This window comes from Rhinoderma darwinii, assembly GCF_050947455.1.
Source record: "Rhinoderma darwinii isolate aRhiDar2 chromosome 2 unlocalized genomic scaffold, aRhiDar2.hap1 SUPER_2_unloc_31, whole genome shotgun sequence".
Classification (NCBI taxonomy): Eukaryota; Metazoa; Chordata; class Amphibia; order Anura; family Rhinodermatidae; genus Rhinoderma; species Rhinoderma darwinii.
In genome coordinates, this window is record NW_027461698.1 from 323,159 (window position 1) to 345,799 (window position 22,641).

The 22,641-nt window shown below is 45.0% G+C and overlaps 5 non-coding genes and 1 pseudogene across 5 annotated transcripts; all 6 read right to left on the reverse strand.

Moving 5' to 3' along the window:
• Positions 1–2,746: 2,746 nt before the first annotated feature.
• LOC142677565 (U2 spliceosomal RNA) lies at positions 2,747–2,938 on the reverse strand. The gene has a single exon (XR_012852572.1). It is a non-coding gene; the product is annotated as a U2 spliceosomal RNA (small nuclear RNA).
• A 6,840-nt stretch (positions 2,939–9,778) lies between these two features.
• LOC142677165 (U2 spliceosomal RNA) lies at positions 9,779–9,969 on the reverse strand. The gene has a single exon (XR_012852211.1). It is a non-coding gene; the product is annotated as a U2 spliceosomal RNA (small nuclear RNA).
• Positions 9,970–11,241: 1,272 nt separating this feature from the next.
• LOC142677319 (U2 spliceosomal RNA) lies at positions 11,242–11,432 on the reverse strand. Its single transcript, XR_012852350.1, has one exon. It is a non-coding gene; the product is annotated as a U2 spliceosomal RNA (small nuclear RNA).
• A 1,272-nt stretch (positions 11,433–12,704) lies between these two features.
• Positions 12,705–12,895, reverse strand: LOC142677460 (U2 spliceosomal RNA). The gene has a single exon (XR_012852477.1). It is a non-coding gene; the product is annotated as a U2 spliceosomal RNA (small nuclear RNA).
• Positions 12,896–14,161: 1,266 nt separating this feature from the next.
• LOC142677587 (U2 spliceosomal RNA) lies at positions 14,162–14,346 on the reverse strand. Its single transcript, XR_012852583.1, has one exon. It is a non-coding gene; the product is annotated as a U2 spliceosomal RNA (small nuclear RNA).
• Positions 14,347–20,526: 6,180 nt separating this feature from the next.
• LOC142677585 (U2 spliceosomal RNA) lies at positions 20,527–20,699 on the reverse strand (annotated as a pseudogene).
• Between the last annotated feature and the right edge of the window lie 1,942 nt (positions 20,700–22,641).

Here is a 22,641-nt window from a genome sequence, read left to right on the forward strand (position 1 = left end):
TTCTGTCACCTCAGAGGTAGCTATGCTTGTCTCCCCCAACTGGCGAGAAGGGGGGAGACCTTCAGCTGGTGCTTCCGGGGGCGCGTCAACTGGTTTCCCTGCTTTCGCTCTAGCAGGTACTCCCATCGGCACCCCCGCTGCCACCTCTGAGTACGCCCTACGCCTTTTAGTCCTTGCTGCCGCTCCGCCCGGGTCCTCTGCCTCAGGTACAGGCTGACCCAGCACCTCCTGCGGCCCAGGCGGATCAGCTTCATCCGAACTACCCATCTCCTCCGTTTCCTGAGGGGGCTTTTTCGTCCGCTGATCACTGGCTCTTCTCTTAAACCGCCTTTGCTCCTTTGGGTCACCTGTTTGGGGGGGTCTGCTGGAGGTGTCCATGTCATCTGCCTCTTCACCTCTTGGTTCCTCTCCTTGTGCGGGGGCGATCTGGCCTGCTGGCTGCTCTGGACGCCTCGGCCGGACCTCGGGTTGTTCCGATCTGTGGGGACAAGTAGCATATAGATGACCAACTCGGCTGCAGAAACGACACCTTTTCCCCAGAGGGCAAGTTTTGGCCTCGTGCTCAGAGCTGCCACAGTTCCTACAGGTGCTTTCGCAGAACTCTTTGGTGTGACCGTACTTTTGACATTTTCTACAGAATGGAGGCATTCCTGTATAAAAAAGATCTCCTGCCATATCACCTAATTTAAAGCGTGCTGGCGGCAACATTATCCCCCCTGCTGTATTGGCATCTCTATAACAAGTTACTAAAAATCTCCACTTTGACGTCCAAACTCCAACTTCGTTCATTATTTTGCCAATACATTTTACACTTTTGAAATAGGGGGATAAAAAGGACATCACATCTTTTAAATCAGCAAACGGGCAGTACATTTTTATCACAATCATCTTAGTGATGTCCAACACATGTTCGTAAAATTCAATACCGTCCAGTCTCGGATCGTTTTTTACCATGTATGCCGCCAGCAGATCTTGGAACACTCCATTCTGTACAAAAGTTATGTCGTATGTTCTTCTCCTAGGATAGTCTTGTACCGCCAATATCTCCCGCTTCTGAATGTTGAAAATGCCAACAAGCACGGTCTCCACCAAGAACTTCAGGCCGCAGGTCGTCGCCTTCTCTTCTGATACAATTACACGGATTGTATTCTTTATCCGGGCATACGCCGGTATCTCACCAGGACTTTCGTCCATGGTGAGGGGTTTTCAAGGAAAGTTACGCCACCCGTTGGTGACGTAACGTCTACGCAGCTTTTCCCCTTTTCGGCCGAAGCCTACACGGGGGATATGTGGATCGCAACTCGTTGCTCAGGACTAAGCCTCTCTCCCAAATAGCAGCACGGGGGTGAAGTCCAGGCGAACCTGGACGATCCCCCGAGGCCGAGAGAGAGGGTACCTGAGCACCTCCTAACCAAGACCAGGCAGCACTGACTACAAGTAATCAGAACTACACTTGATCTCAGCCAGAAGGCCGAGAAGCGATAACCCGAACGGGCCGCGCGTTGACCGAGCCTGCCCAATACTGCTGTTCACCCCTTGCAGCGATTCAGCCTACTCCTAGGCAATTCCATGGGGCCCTGCAGGCTCACACACACTCACAGCTACTAAGCGGGAGGTGAATAAAGGCCGGAGAGGAAGCAAGACAGGATTTGCTTCTTTTGCTTGCACCACAATGCAGTGCTGAAAGAGGAGGAATCGACATAAAAACGCCTTCCTGGCAACGCCCAAATGCCCTCCTGCCGTGCAAACACTGGCAGCAGCAGCAGCAGCAGTAAGTGCATGCCCACTGCCACCCCTTCTCCTTTCACACCTTGTATCAGCTTTAATCCAGTCCAGTGCTGCCTGCTGAGCAGCACTGACCAACACTGCCTGGGCCCAGGCTTTTATCTCTGAGGCCCCATTATGATATCAGAAAGCTGGCTCTGGCTCCTGAGGTGTCCACTATGACACGTGCAAAGTTCCGTCTGAACTTTATATAAGACGGTGCGGCTCAGTCAGTCACTCAGTGTTGCCTGAGAGGGCAACACTGCAACAGCCGGCCCCCAGGCTGTCTTTTTTTTGCACAGCTAGTTGCCTCCAGGAGGCCACAAGAGGGAGACAAGGGACTGCAAAATGGAAAATAGGCATCCACCAACTTTACAGACAACTTGTTCTCCTTGCTCCTACAACCTCCATCCTTGCACAGTTTGTTATTCTTCCAGGTAACATAGTAACAAATCCAAATTGCTGCTCTCTTTGTAGGCAAGCAAGGGTTTGTTGCAACTGCAATTCTTACTTCTTCTTGAAATGTAGGGACCACAGTACATTCCATCACATCCATCTAGTGTACACAGGTAGGTCCATTGTGACGGGCCGGCGGGCGGGCTGGCTGCTTTAATGGCTGTTTGCTGTTCCCCTACTCCACTCCACTATTTGACTATGGTGCTGCATCAATCAGTGGCTGGCTCAGGTGCAGCTCTTTAACCTACCTAGGAGGGAGGGCGGAGAGAAGACAAGGAAGGTGAATGAGCTGTTCCAATGTGAAATGCCGGAAACACAGAAACACAGACGACACAAAACAAGAGGTGGCAATGTATTAATTAATTGCATTTAATAAATTAGCTCATTATCACACATGACTGTACAAATGCATTGTCCAACAGGTGTTGAAATAATGGGATTAAAAGGGGAGATCCCATCCGAAAGACAAAAACAATGGCAAACACAAAAAGCACTTTTGGAATCTGATTTTAGTAAACACATAAGGAAAGGGTGCACCGGTCCTGGAAATACTGCAATACCAGGTCAATGCGTGGAGTGGACAGAGCAAGCTCTATTTCCATCTCCCTGTTCTAAAAATCCATTTAATATATGGTCCCCAGATAGGGGACGTATCAGATATTAAACTGATAAGAACAGATAAGGTTTCAACAAAGTTTTTTATTGGCAAAAATAATATATTTTACAGACTTTTTTTTAAAATTGAAACCACAAGATAAAATCAACAGCATAATACATGAATATTCATACATTTAAATGAATACAAAAGTAATAATAATAAGACCATTAATACAGATGTTATAATAAAAGTACAGAACAATAGCAGGATAAAATTTATACAGGGCATAAAAGACATAAAAGAATAAAACCATTTTTATTTACAATGTTATGGTATTCCACATTTGCAAACACCACATGGATGTTGCTTCTTTTACCCCTAGCTGCTTTTTGTCCCTAAGATAATAAATATACATTTCACTTAGGGCATATTTCACACAATTTTTAACGTCAATAAAATCATGTTTAAAAAGCAGAATGTTCCTAACCTTCCAAATGGCATTCTTAAAACAGTTTAAAATGATCCAACAGACCATTTGCTGTTTAAAACTTGGGCAGTTAAAAAGACCATAAAACACGTATTCAAATTTAAGATCTTTAAGACCGCAGGCCCATTTCAGCAATGGGCCTACCTTCCTCCAAACCTCCTGTGCATATGGGCAGTTCCAAAACAGGTGCATTATCGTCTCGTCGTCACCACACCTGTCTCTCGGGCACTTGGCTCTCGCCACCAGTCCTCGCCTATGCTGGAATTCACGAGTAGGGAGGCACTGGTGAACGATTGCCCAGGCAAGGTCCTTGTGCACATTTGCCATAAATTTCCCGAAAACGTTCCGCCACACCACCTTGGACCTTGCCTGTGAGAAATTTGAAACTGCCAGTGTATCCTCCTGCCGCCTACAGGAGAGTGACACTTTTTTCTGGTCCCCCAATATGTCAGGCTCCAATTCTTGGAGACCTAGGAGCCTGACAGTTTTTTCGAGCACCGCATATTGTTTTGGGGGACACAGAAGCACAGGAGAATTCAAAGGGACACGAAACCATCGTTTAAAAATCATGCCCGTAGCGTACTTTAAAAAGTAGCTAAAAATACCATCAGAATTATACATTTTAAAACAGAAGCAAAAGTATTTAATGTAAAAGAAGTTAAAAAGGTTAGGAACATCTCTCCCGCCATTGTCCTTACATCTGTACATAAAATCACGTTTTAGTTTTTCCATTTTGGAACCCCATAAAAACATAAAACAGATCCTGGTCACTTTTTTAATATATAAAATTGTTGGAGGGAAAACCATAGCTACATAAAGCATTATGGGTAATAAAACAGATTTAATTATTAAAACTTTTCCCTCCATGGTGAGATTTCTCAAATTCCACATTAAAACCTTTTTTTCCATTTTGGCAATTACTGAATCCCAATTGGGTCTCCCATCGTTTTCTTGATTAAAAACAATTCCTAAAATTTTTATCTGATCCTGCTGCATGTTAACTCCTGGTGTCACAGAGGAATCCCATACACCAGTATAAAAACAGTCACACTTATCAACGTTTAATTTAAAACCAGAGGCTTCACAAAAAAAGCCGGTGTTCCTCAATGCCCGTCTCATAGAAGCGGCGTCTGGGCATAGGACGGTGGCGTCATCCATATAGCCTAGGATTTTTACCTGGTTCCCCCTTCCTCCAGGTATGGGCACGCCTCTGATGACTTTATCATCTCTTATTAGGGTGAACAGAGGTTCTATGGCACAAATAAAAAGGAGCGGAGACAACGGGCACCCCTGTTTCACCCCTGATAAAAGAGGAACACCTTTAGTTAAAAATCCGTTGATAGAAATTTGGCTAAAACAGGATCGATATAAAAGCTTAATACGTGTTAAAATAATTTCAGGAACAGCCATCTTTTTAAGAACCATAAAAAGATATTCATGGGAGACCCGGTCAAAAGCCTTCTCGAAATCTAAGGATAAAATAGCAAGGCTTTGACCCCTTTCTTTAAAATACCAAATGATGTCACGTAAAATATTCAGGGACTCAGTAATTGACCTCCCAGGTACCCCACATACCTGGTTTGGATGGATTAATTTATGAATAAAAGGTTTAAAACGGATTGTTATTAGTTTAGCTAAAATTTTACAATCAACGTTTAAAAGAGTAATAGGGCGCCAGTTTTTTAACTGGTCCCTCTCACCTTTTTTAAAAATTAAGGACACAATCCCCCTCCTCCAGGAAGGGGGCAGCTCTTCAGTAATAAAAACTTCCTTATACAATAAAAACATGTCATTCTTTAAAATTTCCCAAAAAGCATGATAAAATTCGATGGGCAGACCATCTTCCCCAGGAGCTTTCCCATTAGAAAAACTTTTAAAAGCAAATAAAAGTTCCTCCAAGGTAATATTACGGGATAAAACTTCCTGGTCTAAAATATCTAGCTTGGCATCAAGGGAATTAAGAACATGTTCTAAAAAGGAAGGATCAATATTTTTCTTGTTAAAAAGAGATTGGTAGAAATTAAAAGCAGAATTTAAAATGCCGACCATAGTGGTTTCTCCTTCAAGGTTTAAAATGACATCTCGTTTATCCATTACCTTTTTGAAGAAGAACCGGGAACACTTCTCGCCATCCTCGAGGTGCTTTACATGTGAATTAAAAATTATTTGTTTCCCTTTCTCTTCTATGGCATATTTTATTTCAGCTTTAAGATTTAAGATATCATCATCAACATCCATACCAATCTCCTTCAATTTAAAAAGTACATGTAAACGTTTATTAAGAACATAAAACCATTGTTTTTTCTCTTTTGCTTTCTTCTTACCTGCTCGAATAAAAAAAGCTCTGATTTTGGGTTTAATGCCCTCCCACCAGTGTAGCATAGGCTGACTGGGCGCTCTATGGGACTGCCAACACTGGTAGGTCCGCACAAACTCCTCTTTAATGATGGGGTCCTCCAGGAGTGTGGTGTTTAGTCTCCAGGGACCCCTACAAGCTTTTTGCTCTCCCTCTAGCTCCAGGTGCACTGAAAGGAGCTTGTGATCAGATAAAATATTTGTTAAAAGCAAACATTTTTTGGGAATAAAACTATTAGAAGTGAAAATAAAATCAATTCTGGAGCTCACTCTTCCATTGGACCAGGTGGGGCCTGGGTCCGCAGGCAAGAGTTCCCTCCAGCAATCTTTCAATTTAAAATCACCAATAAAATTCTTGAGCAGGTAAGAAGTACGGTCAATTTTTCGATTAAAATCCCCACCCTGGCGGTGTTCTCCATCTCGCACACAGTTAAAATCACCACCCACCAGCAGGGGGGTAGACCCAACACAAAACAATGGTAAAATCTCTAATAGTTCTGCCCTCTCCTGTTTGGTAGGAGGGGCATAAACGTTTAAAACACGAATTAAAGTTCCATTAAAAAGCAAATGTATTAAAATAGCTCTGCCGGGCATGATTTCAGTCACTGTTTGGATGGAGATAAAACGACCTCGGCAGAGCAATCCAACCCCCGCAGAGCGACAGTCATTTCCACCAGACCAGACTGAGGGGCCTAGTTTCCAGTCCATCTTTAAATCTTGATATTCCAAGTCATTAGGGATTCCACATTCTTGAAGCAGGCAAAGGTCAAAGTCCACAGTCTCTAAAAATGAAAATAAAGCAGTCCTGCGGACAGGGCTCTTTAGGGACCTCACATTTAGTGAGGCGACTTTGATAGGAACCAACATAGTCTTAGTTGAGGTCAGGGTCCGAACCAGAAGAGTCGTACTCGGAGATCAGCTGCGAGTCTGGACCCCCTTTTTGAGGGGTCAATAAATCTTGGATGTTGGTAGGGTCAGAGCCAGATACGTGGGCGGCTCCAACCCCCACACTGCTCTCATCCGAACTCCGATAGGCAGCTTTCCTCCGAACTCCGGACTCCTCTTCCTCTCGCTGTCTCTTTGCAGAATGGCTCCTATCCATCTCCTCGAAGTCGCTCTCACCCATCTCTGGCCCCTGGCTGAAGATATCGCTGATGTCCTTCCTGGGCAGCTGCACAGGGGCCTGTGAGGTCCCATCGCTCTTGGCAACCTTTGCCTGCTTACGGGGAGCCTTCATCGCAAGCCCCTCCACAACCGCAGTGGAGGAACTTTGCTCCGACCCCCCCGTTGACCGGAAATGGTCAAAACGAGGCTCCAATCCAGCATATTTTAGGGTTTTCTTAATGGAGCCCTCGTCTGACACAGAGTGTCTCCGCTCCATGCCCACACTCTTGGGACAGGCGTCAGGTCCTACTGCAGAACCTACGGAGCCACGACGCCTGTCGCTAACCACTGCCTCAACAGGGTCCACTGCAGGCGGAGCAGAGGACCTGTTTGCAGAGGTGCCGGTCAACTTATGTCCAGCAGAGTCAGAATTCCTCCTGCTCTGCCTGGACCCGGTGGAATCCCTATGGCCGTCCCTCGAGGCTGACATCGGTGGGCCCCCCGATGGAGCTGTGAAGGACTTTGGCCTGGACCCCTCAGTCGTCAATGCTCGTTTTGGGGCATTACCAGCGGCGTCTGCACATGTTGCAAACTGCCGCTCTGGCCCTGGTCTGGGTGGCCCAGATTTCGCTCTGCGGGGGCAATCTTTAAAAGCATGCCCAGTCATGCCGCACAGATTGCACAACACCTCGGAACTGCATTTTGCCGCTACGTGTCCAACCTGGCCACACCTGTTACACTGCACCACATGGGGCCGGTCACAATGTTCTCTGGTGTGGCCATATCTCAAGCAGTTCCGGCAGGCTATTGGCATCTGGGGGTAAAATAGGAATCCTCGATTCTTCCCAATGGCAAAGTTCTGGGGTGGGTGATGTAAGCCTCCAATGCCATTGGGATCCTGGCGGAACTTCACCCAATATTTTCTTTTGCCATTCCAGAAGCTCTGGGTGTTCAAGATTTTATGTGAGAAGCGGACCTCCCTGCAGTAACGACTGAGGAAGGTTTCAATGTCACACTCTGAGACAAATGGACTGAACATGCACATCACGAGCGGGACTTCTTCCTCCCCGTAGAGGAATAAAAAGTTCAGTCCATTTAGCCGCTCCTCACTCTGGTCCGCATCAGACAATCTTTTGTGCATGTTGTCGCAACATGCCGCGGCCGTAAAGGATACGGTGTACCGACCGCGGCTTTCCTGGTCGTTGAGACACAGGATGTCCGCCCGCTTGAGCCCCAGGAAGTCCAGCAGAATCACCTCCACAATGAAGCGAAGGTTCTTCCGCTGGCGATGGCCTTCTTCCACCTCGATGCGGACGGACTGGCGCAACCGGGTGTCCCCGGATGCAAATCCAAATGTATATGGCATTTTCAGTGCCTGGGGGCTAAGCCTGTCCCTTATAGCAGCAAGGGCTCAGATTCCACAATTAAGTGGAACCCTCCCCCAAGGCCAAGGATTAGGGTACCCCAGACACCTACGAAGCCCGATAAACGCCCTCGGAACGCTCTTAGAAAAACGCCTCAAGGCCGGTTGACCTCTTGGGTAAGGCGCGATCGCAACTCGTTGTCCGGGGGCTAAGCCCACTCCCCAAATAGCAGCAAGGGGGTGAAGTCTCTCTGTGAAAAGAGACGATCCCCCAAGGCCAAGGAGCAGGGTACCCCGGACACCTCCCAACAAAACCAGATGCAGAAATACTACACCTGATCTTGCCAAAAGGCCGAGAAGCGATAACCCGAACGGGCCGCGCGTTGACCGAGCCTGCCCAATACTGCTGTTCACCCCTTGCAGCGATTCAGCCTACTCCTAGGCAATTCCATGGGGCCCTGCAGGCTCACACACACTCACAGCTACTAAGCGGGAGGTGAATAAAGGCCGGAGAGGAAGCAAGACAGGATTTGCTTCTTTTGCTTGCACCACAATGCAGTGCTGAAAGAGGAGGAATCGACATAAAAACGCCTTCCTGGCAACGCCCAAATGCCCTCCTGCCGTGCAAACACTGGCAGCAGCAGCAGCAGCAGCAGCAGCAGCAGCAGCAGCAGCAGTAAGTGCATGCCCACTGCCACCCCTTCTCCTTTCACACCTTGTATCAGCTTTAATCCAGTCCAGTGCTGCCTGCTGAGCAGCACTGACCAACACTGCCTGGGCCCAGGCTTTTATCTCTGAGGCCCCATTATGATGTCAGAAAGCTGGCTCTGGCTCCTGAGGTCTCCACTATGACACGTGCAAAGTTCCGTCTGAACTTTATATAAGACGGTGCGGCTCAGTCAGTCACTCAGTGTTGCCTGAGAGGGCAACACTGCAACAGCCGGCCCCCAGGCTGTCTTTTTTTTGCACAGCTAGTTGCCTCCAGGAGGCCACAAGAGGGAGACAAGGGACTGCAAAATGGAAAATAGGCATCCACCAACTTTACAGACAACTTGTTCTCCTTGCTCCTACAACCTCCATCCTTGCACAGTTTGTTATTCTTCCAGGTAACATAGTAACAAATCCAAATTGCTGCTCTCTTTGTAGGCAAGCAAGGGTTTGTTGCAACTGCAATTCTTACTTCTTCTTGAAATGTAGGGACCACAGTACATTCCATCACATCCATCTAGTGTACACAGGTAGGTCCATTGTGACGGGCGGGCGGGCGGGCTGGCTGCTTTAATGGCTGTTTGCTGTTCCCCTACTCCACTCCACTATTTGACTATGGTGCTGCATCAATCAGTGGCTGGCTCAGGTGCAGCTCTTTAACCTACCTAGGAGGGAGGGCGGAGAGAAGACAAGGAAGGTGAATGAGCTGTTCCAATGTGAAATGCCGGAAACACAGAAACACAGACGACACAAAACAAGAGGTGGCAATGTATTAATTAATTGCATTTAATAAATTAGCTCATTATCACACATGACTGTACAAATGCATTGTCCAACAGGTGTTGAAATAATGGGATTAAAAGGGGAGATCCCATCCGAAAGACAAAAACAATGGCAAACACAAAAAGCACTTTTGGAATCTGATTTTAGTAAACACATAAGGAAAGGGTGCACCGGTCCTGGAAATAATGCAATACCAGGTCAATGCGTGGAGTGGACAGAGCAAGCTCTATTTCCATCTCCCTGTTCTAAAAATCCATTTAATATATGGTCCCCAGATAGGGGACGTATCAGATATTAAACTGATAAGAACAGATACTACACTTGATCTTAGCCAAAAGGCCGAGAAGCGATAACCCGAACGGGCCGCGCGTTGACCGAGCCTGCCCAATACTGCTGTTCACCCCTTGCAGCGATTCAGCCTACTCCTAGGCAATTCCATGGGGCCCTGCAGGCTCACACACACTCACAGCTACTAAGCGGGAGGTGAATAAAGGCCGGAGAGGAAGCAAGACAGGATTTGCTTCTTTTGCTTGCACCACAATGCAGTGCTGAAAGAGGAGGAATCGACATAAAAACGCCTTCCTGGCAAGGCCCAAATGCCCTCCTGCCGTGCAAACACTGGCAGCAGCAGCAGCAGCAGCAGCAGCAGTAAGTGCATGCCCACTGCCACCCCTTCTCCTTTCAAACCTTGTATCAGCTTTAATCCAGTCCAGTGCTGCCTGCTGAGCAGCACTGACCAACACTGCCTGGGCCCAGGCTTTTATCTCTGAGGCCCCATTATGATGTCAGAAAGCTGGCTCTGGCTCCTGAGGTCTCCACTATGACACGTGCAAAGTTCCGTCTGAACTTTATATAAGACGGTGCGGCTCAGTCAGTCACTCAGTGTTGCCTGAGAGGGCAACACTGCAACAGCCGGCCCCCAGGCTGTCTTTTTTTTGCACAGCTAGTTGCCTCCAGGAGGCCACAAGAGGGAGACAAGGGACTGCAAAATGGAAAATAGGCATCCACCAACTTTACAGACAACTTGTTCTCCTTGCTCCTACAACCTCCATCCTTGCACAGTTTGTTATTCTTCCAGGTAACATAGTAACAAATCCAAATTGCTGCTCTCTTTGTAGGCAAGCAAGGGTTTGTTGCAACTGCAATTCTTACTTCTTCTTGAAATGTAGGGACCACAGTACATTCCATCACATCCATCTAGTGTACACAGGTAGGTCCATTGTGACGGGCGGGCGGGCGGGCTGGCTGCTTTAATGGCTGTTTGCTGTTCCCCTACTCCACTCCACTATTTGACTATGGTGCTGCATCAATCAGTGGCTGGCTCAGGTGCAGCTCTTTAACCTACCTAGGAGGGAGGGCGGAGAGAAGACAAGGAAGGTGAATGAGCTGTTCCAATGTGAAATGCCGGAAACACAGAAACACAGACGACACAAAACAAGAGGTGGCAATGTATTAATTAATTGCATTTAATAAATTAGCTCATTATCACACATGACTGTACAAATGCATTGTCCAACAGGTGTTGAAATAATGGGATTAAAAGGGGAGATCCCATCCGAAAGACAAAAACAATGGCAAACACAAAAAGCACTTTTGGAATCTGATTTTAGTAAACACATAAGGAAAGGGTGCACCGATCCTGGAAATACTGCAATACCAGGTCAATGCGTGGAGTGGACAGAGCAAGCTCTATTTCCATCTCCCTGTTCTAAAAATCCATTTAATATATGGTCCCCAGATAGGGGACGTATCAGATATTAAACTGATAAGAACAGATACTACACTTGATCTTAGCCAAAAGGCCGAGAAGCGATAACCCGAACGGGCCGCGCGTTGACCGAGCCTGCCCAATACTGCTGTTCACCCCTTGCAGCGATTCAGCCTACTCCTAGGCAATTCCATGGGGCCCTGCAGGCTCACACACACTCACAGCTACTAAGCGGGAGGTGAATAAAGGCCGGAGAGGAAGCAAGACAGGATTTGCTTCTTTTGCTTGCACCACAATGCAGTGCTGAAAGAGGAGGAATCGACATAAAAACGCCTTCCTGGCAACGCCCAAATGCCCTCCTGCCGTGCAAACACTGGCAGCAGCAGCAGCAGCAGCAGCAGCAGTAAGTGCATGCCCACTGCCACCCCTTCTCCTTTCACACCTTGTATCAGCTTTAATCCAGTCCAGTGCTGCCTGCTGAGCAGCACTGACCAACACTGCCTGGGCCCAGGCTTTTATCTCTGAGGCCCCATTATGATGTCAGAAAGCTGGCTCTGGCTCCTGAGGTCTCCACTATGACACGTGCAAAGTTCCGTCTGAACTTTATATAAGACGGTGCGGCTCAGTCAGTCACTCAGTGTTGCCTGAGAGGGCAACACTGCAACAGCCGGCCCCCAGGCTGTCTTTTTTTTGCACAGCTAGTTGCCTCCAGGAGGCCACAAGAGGGAGACAAGGGACTGCAAAATGGAAAATAGGCATCCACCAACTTTACAGACAACTTGTTCTCCTTGCTCCTACAACCTCCATCCTTGCACAGTTTGTTATTCTTCCAGGTAACATAGTAACAAATCCAAATTGCTGCTCTCTTTGTAGGCAAGCAAGGGTTTGTTGCAACTGCAATTCTTACTTCTTCTTGAAATGTAGGGACCACAGTACATTCCATCACATCCATCTAGTGTACACAGGTAGGTCCATTGTGACGGGCGGGCGGGCGGGCTGGCTGCTTTAATGGCTGTTTGCTGTTCCCCTACTCCACTCCACTATTTGACTATGGTGCTGCATCAATCAGTGGCTGGCTCAGGTGCAGCTCTTTAACCTACCTAGGAGGGAGGGCGGAGAGAAGACAAGGAAGGTGAATGAGCTGTTCCAATGTGAAATGCCGGAAACACAGAAACACAGACGACACAAAACAAGAGGTGGCAATGTATTAATTAATTGCATTTAATAAATTAGCTCATTATCACACATGACTGTACAAATGCATTGTCCAACAGGTGTTGAAATAATGGGATTAAAAGGGGAGATCCCATCCGAAAGACAAAAACAATGGCAAACACAAAAAGCACTTTTGGAATCTGATTTTAGTAAACACATAAGGAAAGGGTGCACCGGTCCTGGAAATACTGCAATACCAGGTCAATGCGTGGAGTGGACAGAGCAAGCTCTATTTCCATCTCCCTGTTCTAAAAATCCATTTAATATATGGTCCCCAGATAGGGGACGTATCAGATATTAAACTGATAAGAACAGATACTACAATTGATCTTAGCCAAAAGGCCGAGAAGCGATAACCCGAACGGGCCGCGCGTTGACCGAGCCTGCCCAATACTGCTGTTCACCCCTTGCAGCGATTCAGCCTACTCCTAGGCAATTCCATGGGGCCCTGCAGGCTCACACACACTCACAGCTACTAAGCGGGAGGTGAATAAAGGCCGGAGAGGAAGCAAGACAGGATTTGCTTCTTTTGCTTGCACCACAATGCAGTGCTGAAAGAGGAGGAATCGACATAAAAACGCCTTCCTGGCAACGCCCAAATGCCCTCCTGCCGTGCAAACACTGGCAGCAGCAGCAGCAGCAGCAGTAAGTGCATGCCCACTGCCACCCCTTCTCCTTTCACACCTTGTATCAGCTTTAATCCAGTCCAGTGCTGTCTGCTGAGCAGCACTGACCAACACTGCCTGGGCCCAGGCTTTTATCTCTGAGGCCCCATTATGATGTCAGAAAGCTGGCTCTGGCTCCTGCGGTCTCCACTATGACACGTGCAAAGTTCCGTCTGAACTTTATATAAGACGGTGCGGCTCAGTCAGTCACTCAGTGTTGCCTGAGAGGGCAACACTGCAACAGCCGGCCCCCAGGCTGTCTTTTTTTTGCACAGCTAGTTGCCTCCAGGAGGCCACAAGAGGGAGACAAGGGACTGCAAAATGGAAAATAGGCATCCACCAACTTTACAGACAACTTGTTCTCCTTGCTCCTACAACCTCCATCCTTGCACAGTTTGTTATTCTTCCAGGTAACATAGTAACAAATCCAAATTGCTGCTCTCTTTGTAGGCAAGCAAGGGTTTGTTGCAACTGCAATTCTTACTTCTTCTTGAAATGTAGGGACCACAGTACATTCCATCACATCCATCTAGTGTACACAGGTAGGTCCATTGTGACGGGCGGGCCGGCGGGCTGGCTGCTTTAATGGCTGTTTGCTGTTCCCCTACTCCACTCCACTATTTGACTATGGTGCTGCATCAATCAGTGGCTGGCTCAGGTGCAGCTCTTTAACCTACCTAGGAGGGAGGGCGGAGAGAAGACAAGGAAGGTGAATGAGCTGTTCCAATGTGAAATGCCGGAAACACAGAAACACAGACGACACAAAACAAGAGGTGGCAATGTATTAATTAATTGCATTTAATAAATTAGCTCATTATCACACATGACTGTACAAATGCATTGTCCAAAAGGTGTTGAAATAATGGGATTAAAAGGGGAGATCCCATCCAAAAGACAAAAACAATGGCAAACACAAAAAGCACTTTTGGAATCTGATTTTAGTAAACACATAAGGAAAGGGTGCACCGGTCCTGGAAATACTGCAATACCAGGTCAATGCGTGGAGTGGACAGAGCAAGCTCTATTTCCATCTCCCTGTTCTAAAAATCCATTTAATATATGGTCCCCAGATAGGGGACGTATCAGATATTAAACTGATAAGAACAGATTTTTTTTTTTTTTTTTTTTTTTAAAACCTTCAGGTTTGGATTGATTATTTTTAAAAACACTCGTTCATATCCTGTCGATACTTACTATCAGTATCCAAGACATTCTGAACGATTCCATCCAATCATCATCAGGCTTTTTCATTTTAGTTTTTTAAATTTTCATATAACACAAAGCAAATACAGAAACAATATCAAAAATTCCACCCCTCCACTACACTCTCACCATATACCTCCACTTCAAAACCTTCCAAATCCCTTCTGCATCCACCTCCCCCAACCTTTCCTTATCTACCAAATACACTATATACATCCTATCCAATACCATTCTCAAACATCCTTCCACAGTTACATCTTTCTTTCTAAACACATACAGGTTCCTAACATCCCACAAAACCTCTTTTATAATTGCTAACATGACAAATAATACCCTTTGATTTTTCTGACTTACACTCGCAAGCCCAAACAAAACTATTTCCATACATAACCTATTAATCCCAACCAACTCCTTAAGTAACGGACCCATACCCCTCCAAACTCCCTGTGCCACCCCACAATTCCAAAACAGATGAACTATACTTTCACTCCCACCACAATTCTCTCTCGGACACAAATCACTCCTCACAACTCCACGATTTTTCTGAAACTCTCTAACTGACAACCCACCATGCAAACTCTGCCATACAATCTCTCTCTGTCTATTTGTAATACCATCTGTCCTCAACCCCTTCCACACCTTACCAACACACTGACCTCTTACCATATTTATATTACATTGGACTTCCATATCTTTTATACACTTAAACACACTCTTCTTATCTTTCAAACATTCTTTCTTCACCGCTGTCAATCCAAACTTCCTCATAAAATTCTCAATAAACTCATACCATTTAGGACTCACAAACGCATACGGCTTCCTTAAATCTCTTTTCATCCATCCTATTTTTCCCAACACCTTCCCACCCAAAAATCTCACCATGCATGCAAATTTCCAATCACCTCCCAGCATCCTCTTCACTGCAAACATCACATTCACCCCTAAATACACTTCAATATTAGGAAAATTCATACCCCCATTCACCCAGTCCTTCAACACAGTCTCTCTTTTCACTCTCTCCATTGTCGTTCCCCAAAAAAACACAAACACAATTCTATTCAATTTCCTTACAACCATATACCCCGGAGGAAACACCACAGCAAGATACAGAAAAATCGGCAAAATCACACTTTTTATCACCATTATCTTTCCTTCAAACGTCAACTCTCTCAAACTCCAAAATCTCAACTTCCTACTCACTCTTTTCTCCACATCTACCCAACTCTCACTTCCATCCAATTTTTCATCCATTTTAACCCCCAAAATTTGAATCGCTCCGTCCACTCTTTTCACACCCAAGTCCTCATTCATACCTGAACTTCCAAACCTCTTATACTCACTTTTCTTCCAATTTACCCTAAAAGCTGACGCACCACAAAACAAAGACACCAATAATTTCGCCCTCCTCAAAACTGCAAAAGAATCACACAGCACACACACATCGTCCATATACGCCAACACTTTCAGCTCTTTCCCACCACTCCCTGGAATCTGCACCCCTCTCATACACTTATCCTTCCTAATCATCTCTAATAATGGTTCTAAAGCACACACAAAGACTATAGGGGACAAAGGGCATCCCTGTCTTACACCCGAACACACCTTCACTTCTTCGCTCACCCATCCGTTTATCAAAACCTTACTGCCCACACCCTTATACAACATCCTCACTATATTCACAAACTCTCCAGGAAACCCCATCCTCACCAACACTTTAAACAGAAAATCATGCGACAACCTATCAAATGCTTTTTCAAAATCAATAGACAACACACTAACCTCTTGCTTTCTCTCCCTTGCATCCCACAACACATCTCTCAACAAACAAAGATTCTCCCCAATCCTTCTCCCAGGAATTCCACACACTTGATCCTCCCCAATCACCTGATCTATCACATCTCTCATTCTATTGGCAATCATTTTAGCAAAAATCTTATAATCCACATTCAACAAAGTTATAGGTCTCCAATTCCTTACATCCTTCTCATCCCCTTTCTTATAAATCAGCACAACCACTCCACTCTTCATACTCTCCGCCAATCTACACTTTTCCCGCATAAAAACATATATCTCAATCATATCCAGCTTAATCACATCCCACATTCTCTTATAAAACTCCACTGGCAACCCATCCTCTCCCGGTGTTCTATTCACTGACATGCTTTCAATAGCTGATTTAACCTCTTCCTCCCCAACTCCTCTCATCAGCCTATCACACTCCATTCTCTCCACCTGCTTCTCAATCACAGCCACCACCTCAGACTCCAAATCTCTATCACACTCCTTTACTGCATACAATTCTCTGTAAAACTCTTCAACCACTCCTAACACCACTTTCCCTTTTACCAGATTCCCATCCTTATCATACACACATACCAAATCCTCTTTCTTCCCAATCACTTTTTTAAAAAAATATCTCGAACATTTCTCATTCTTTTCTAACTTATCCAATCTTGCTTGATACATAATTTCCTTACCCTTTTTCACCATCCATTCTTTCATATTCTTCTTAACTTCCTCAATCTTCTCATCCACCTCCCAACCATTCTTCTTCAAACTTCTCAAAAACCCCAATCTTTTATACAAGCACTCATACTTTCTCCTTCTACCAGCCGCTCTTCTATAACCAGCTTTCTTAAAATATACTTTTGTCTTTTCCTTCACCCAATCCCACCACTCTAACACATCTACAAACTCATTCTTCCTTCTACACCAACTCCCATACAAATTAACATATTTCCCATACACCTCCTCATCTTCTAACAAATTAACATTTAATTTCCATAAACCCCTCCCACTTATACATTCCACATCCAAAACCAGTTCACACATCACACACTCATGATCTGAATATATTACCCTCATTTGCATATAGTTTTTACCCATCACACCTTTCGACACAAAACACATATCTAGTCTTGAACTATAAATACCCCTGTCTGAAAAATATGTATCTTGGGGGTCTACCCCACATAATTTTATCACATCCTTCAACTGAAAATCAAACAATATATTTTTAACCACATTACCAGACACATCCACATTTTTTCCATCAATCTCACAATTAAAGTCCCCTATCCACACAACCGGATCCTTCCCAGGCAAAAACATTTTCACTTTTTCAAACAGTTCCACTCTTTCATTCTTATTAACTGGAGCATATATATTAATTATACGAACATTCACTCTATTAAATCTCACCACCACCATCACACACCTTCCCTCCTCAATAACAGTATGACTACAAATTTCTATTTTTTTGTTTTTGAATAGAATCCCCACACCATCATTTCTATTTTTGTTTGACACTGACCATATTGCAGGCCCGTGCACCCACTCCTCCTGCCCCACCACAAAATCCAATCCACACTCTTGAACACAAATGACATCAACATTTTGATTTGCTAATATGTCTAGTATAAGAGCTCTTCTGGCTCTACTCCTAAACATACGCACATTGGATGACAAAAACTTCAAAGACATAATCTAAAACAACCCAAAGGAAGAAAATTTAGCAACGCCATTATTTTAAGATTTTCCTCTGGAGTACTTTGGAAGAACTTTCTCCGCCAGAGCCTGTATCCATATGGGCCTCAAATAAAGATTCGAATGGGTTCTCCAACGAAATCGCCTCTTCTTCCACCTTCTCAAAACGTGGCTTTTTTGCCGTTTTCCTGGGGGGACGAAAACATTCTGCACCTGTGACAGTCACTTCCCCCCCAGGAGGTTCATCTTCCTCAGAGAGAGACCAGTCTATTCTTGCTGACTCATCCATCAAAAGGCTCATGGGAGATTCCACAGCTGGGCTAATCAACCCCTCCCCCATCTCCACCTGCTGCTGGTCTTGCACAGCTTCATTTTGTCTTTTTTCAGCCTCCTCAGACATCCTCAAGATTCTTGCTCCTTCCTCCCTCTTCCTATCAAGATCCATTTGATTCCTTTGCTTCCTAGCCTCCTCCTGCTTCTTCCTTTCTTCCCTCCTCTTTACCACTTCAGGACAGTCTCTGTACATATGTCCAGTCAATCCACATAAATCACAGGCTCTAGGCTGTGGACACGCCCCAGCCTCATGTCCAGGATTTTTACAGTTCCTGCACAGTTTAACCCCTGGGCAATCCTCCTTTAAATGGCCAAATTTAAAACAGTTCCTGCAAAAGGATGGCTGTCCTTGGTAATACAGGTAGCCTCTGTTTCCAGCCACAGAAAAATTGGCAGGTGGGTGTCTCACTCCCCCAATACAGCTTTCATCAGGTCTTAATTTCACCCAGAATTTATATGTTCCATTAAAGATGTTAAGGATACTTTTCTGCCTTACCCCTCCTTTCACACTTAAACAGTACTGTCCAAGAAAGTTCTTTAGGATATTAACATCCGTGAAAGGGTTAAATACATGGATAAAGACAGTTTTTTCCTCTAGTTCAAACAGTGGAACAAATGTGACATTCCTCAGTACCTGGTTAGATGCATTAGTCTTCAGGCATTCATAAAAGAGCAGGCAGGTCCCATCCACATAAAAGGAAATGTCATAGATACCTTGTTTTTTTGATTCTTGAATACAAAATACATCATTTTCCAGGGAAATACCCGCCATCTTCTCCACAATTTCGTGTCCAACATATGAGATGCTGTTCTTCACGCTGTCAGAGATCTCCACCTTCAGCCGGACTGTCTTCTGGATACCTGAGGAAAATTCCATACCTGCCATCTTTTCAGCCTATCGGTCCAGGACCATAGGAGGATCGCCACTCAAAAGGTCTCCTGCTACCACAGGAACACTCGCACCCCCGACCCAGACCAGAGCAATAAACTCTGATCTGAGCCAAAAGGCCGAGAAGCGATAACCCGAACGGGCCGCGCGTTGACCGAGCCTGCCCAATACTGCTGTTCACCCCTTGCAGCGATTCAGCCTACTCCTAGGCAATTCCATGGGGCCCTGCAGGCTCACACACACTCACAGCTACTAAGCGGGAGGTGAATAAAGGCCGGAGAGGAAGCAAGACAGGATTTGCTTCTTTTGCTTGCACCACAATGCAGTGCTGAAAGAGGAGGAATCGACATAAAAACGCCTTCCTGGCAACGCCCAAATGCCCTCCTGCCGTGCAAACACTGGCAGCAGCAGCAGCAGCAGCAGCAGCAGCAGCAGTAAGTGCATGCCCACTGCCACCCCTTCTCCTTTCACACCTTGTATCAGCTTTAATCCAGTCCAGTGCTGTCTGCTGAGCAGCACTGACCAACACTGCCTGGGCCCAGGCTTTTATCTCTGAGGCCCCATTATGATGTCAGAAAGCTGGCTCTGGCTCCTGCGGTCTCCACTATGACACGTGCAAAGTTCCGTCTGAACTTTATATAAGACGGTGCGGCTCAGTCAGTCACTCAGTGTTGCCTGAGAGGGCAACACTGCAACAGCCGGCCCCCAGGCTGTCTTTTTTTTGCACAGCTAGTTGCCTCCAGGAGGCCACAAGAGGGAGACAAGGGACTGCAAAATGGAAAATAGGCATCCACCAACTTTACAGACAACTTGTTCTCCTTGCTCCTACAACCTCCATCCTTGCACAGTTTGTTATTCTTCCAGGTAACATAGTAACAAATCCAAATTGCTGCTCTCTTTGTAGGCAAGCAAGGGTTTGTTGCAACTGCAATTCTTACTTCTTCTTGAAATGTAGGGACCACAGTACATTCCATCACATCCATCTAGTGTACACAGGTAGGTCCATTGTGACGGGCGGGCCGGCGGGCTGGCTGCTTTAATGGCTGTTTGCTGTTCCCCTACTCCACTCCACTATTTGACTATGGTGCTGCATCAATCAGTGGCTGGCTCAGGTGCAGCTCTTTAACCTACCTAGGAGGGAGGGCGGAGAGAAGACAAGGAAGGTGAATGAGCTGTTCCAATGTGAAATGCCGGAAACACAGAAACACAGACGACACAAAACAAGAGGTGGCAATGTATTAATTAATTGCATTTAATAAATTAGCTCATTATCACACATGACTGTACAAATGCATTGTCCAAAAGGTGTTGAAATAATGGGATTAAAAGGGGAGATCCCATCCAAAAGACAAAAACAATGGCAAACACAAAAAGCACTTTTGGAATCTGATTTTAGTAAACACATAAGGAAAGGGTGCACCGGTCCTGGAAATACTGCAATACCAGGTCAATGCGTGGAGTGGACAGAGCAAGCTCTATTTCCATCTCCCTGTTCTAAAAATCCATTTAATATATGGTCCCCAGATAGGGGACGTATCAGATATTAAACTGATAAGAACAGATTTTTTTTTTTTTAAGTTGGCTACCCCCTCGCGGGGGTGTCAATGATTTATTACTTAAAATTCAAAAAACATTTACAATAAATTACAGCTTTTTACAATGAATTACAGTAATAAAATCAATTTACATAAGAACACATAAAAGGGGACATGGTGGCAATTTCTTATATATTGGAGTTCCATTCTTTTACAAACCATTTATTTGAAAGGGTGGCATTTCTTTTTTTATCTAATAAATAATAAATGTACATCTCGCTAAAACAAAGACCTAAAACATCGTCAACAGATAAAACATCGTGCTTAAAAATCAGGATGTTCCTGGCCTTCCACAGAGCTTCTTTTACGCAGTTCATCGTCTTCCATGCAATAGTCTTTTGGTTCGCGGTTGGACATCCAAAGAGTCCATATAAAATCATTTCGTAACTCAAGTCCTTTAGGTCTGCCATCTTCTTCATTAGAGGGAATATCTTTATCCAAATATGTTTAGTAAAATCGCAAGTCCAAAAAATATGACGCACGGTCTCCTCAGCCTGGCAGCCTTCCCTCGGACAAATGGCAGACCTCGCGAATCCTCTCCTGAATTGGAATGCCCGGCATGGAAGACATTGATGAACGCAGCTCCAGGCCAGGTCCATCTGTGTATTAAAAAGATAAAACACATTAACCATTTTGAAGATAAAAGCACAGCGTTCATTATTAAAATTTTCAATATTAGTGACGACTTCATTTCCTCTTATGTCTTTTATAAGTTTCTTACTGTTTATCATGTCATTAAAATTTTTCCCTTTAAAATTAAACAAGGCCACTATTTTCTCTAAAATCACGTAATTTGCTGGTAGATTAAAAGCATAAGGTGAGGTTAAAACAATTTCAAACCACCCCATCCTTCGCATAAAAAACCCAGTATTAAAACGTAGAAAATAAGACCAATGATGTTGTTTAAAAAGAGAATTAAGACAGAAACAAAAGTACTTGATTAAAAGAAACCTATTAAAATCTGGAAAGTCTTTGCCACCCTTTGGTTTGATTTTCATTACCGTCTCACGTTTAAGTTTCTCCATTCTGGAACTCCAAAAGAAGGTAAAACAAGCTTTAGTAATTTTTCTTAATAAAACCGTGGGAGGAGGGAAAACCATGCTTAAGTATAAAAGCAAAGGTAAAATTATCATTTTAATTATTAAAATTTTTCCCTCCATGGTAAGCTTCCTCATGTTCCACATGCATATTTTTTGATTTACCTTCTGCGCCACCATGTCCCAACTGATAAAACCATTGTCGTACTCACTGAAGGAGACACCTAAAATTTTAATATTATCAGACACAGGAACCGGTATATCTCTAAGAGCCATGCTTCCTATGTTTAAAATATGACTCTTGCTGAAGTTTACTTTAAAACCGGAAGCACAGCAATAAAACTCGATTTGCCTAAGGGTTCTCTGAAGCGACAGGGCGTCCCTACATAAAACCGCCACATCATCCATGTACCCCACTGCTTTGGCCTCTACGCCGCCTCCCCCGGGCAGGGGGACTCCACGGATACACTTATCGCGGCGAATTTTACACAGTAGAGGCTCTAATGCGCAAATAAAAAGCAGTGGGGACAAGGGACACCCCTGCTTCACCCCTGAGTTTAAAATCACGTCCTGTGTCTTAAAACCATTCACTAAAATTTTGCTTGTGCAATCTTTATAAAAGGCTTTAAGTGATAATAAAAATCCTTCAGGTATACCCATACGCTCTAAAACCTTAAAAAGATAAAAATGAGAGACACGGTCGAACGCCTTCTCGAAGTCTATAGATAAAATGGCTAATTTACCTTTTCTAGACCTCGTGTCCTCAATCACATCTTTTATCAGGTTAAGATTATCCCAGATGCTGCGGCCTGGCACCCCACACACCTGGTTAGAGTGTATAATGTGGGGTATTATGGCTTTTAATCTATTTGCGCACACTTTTGCCATTATT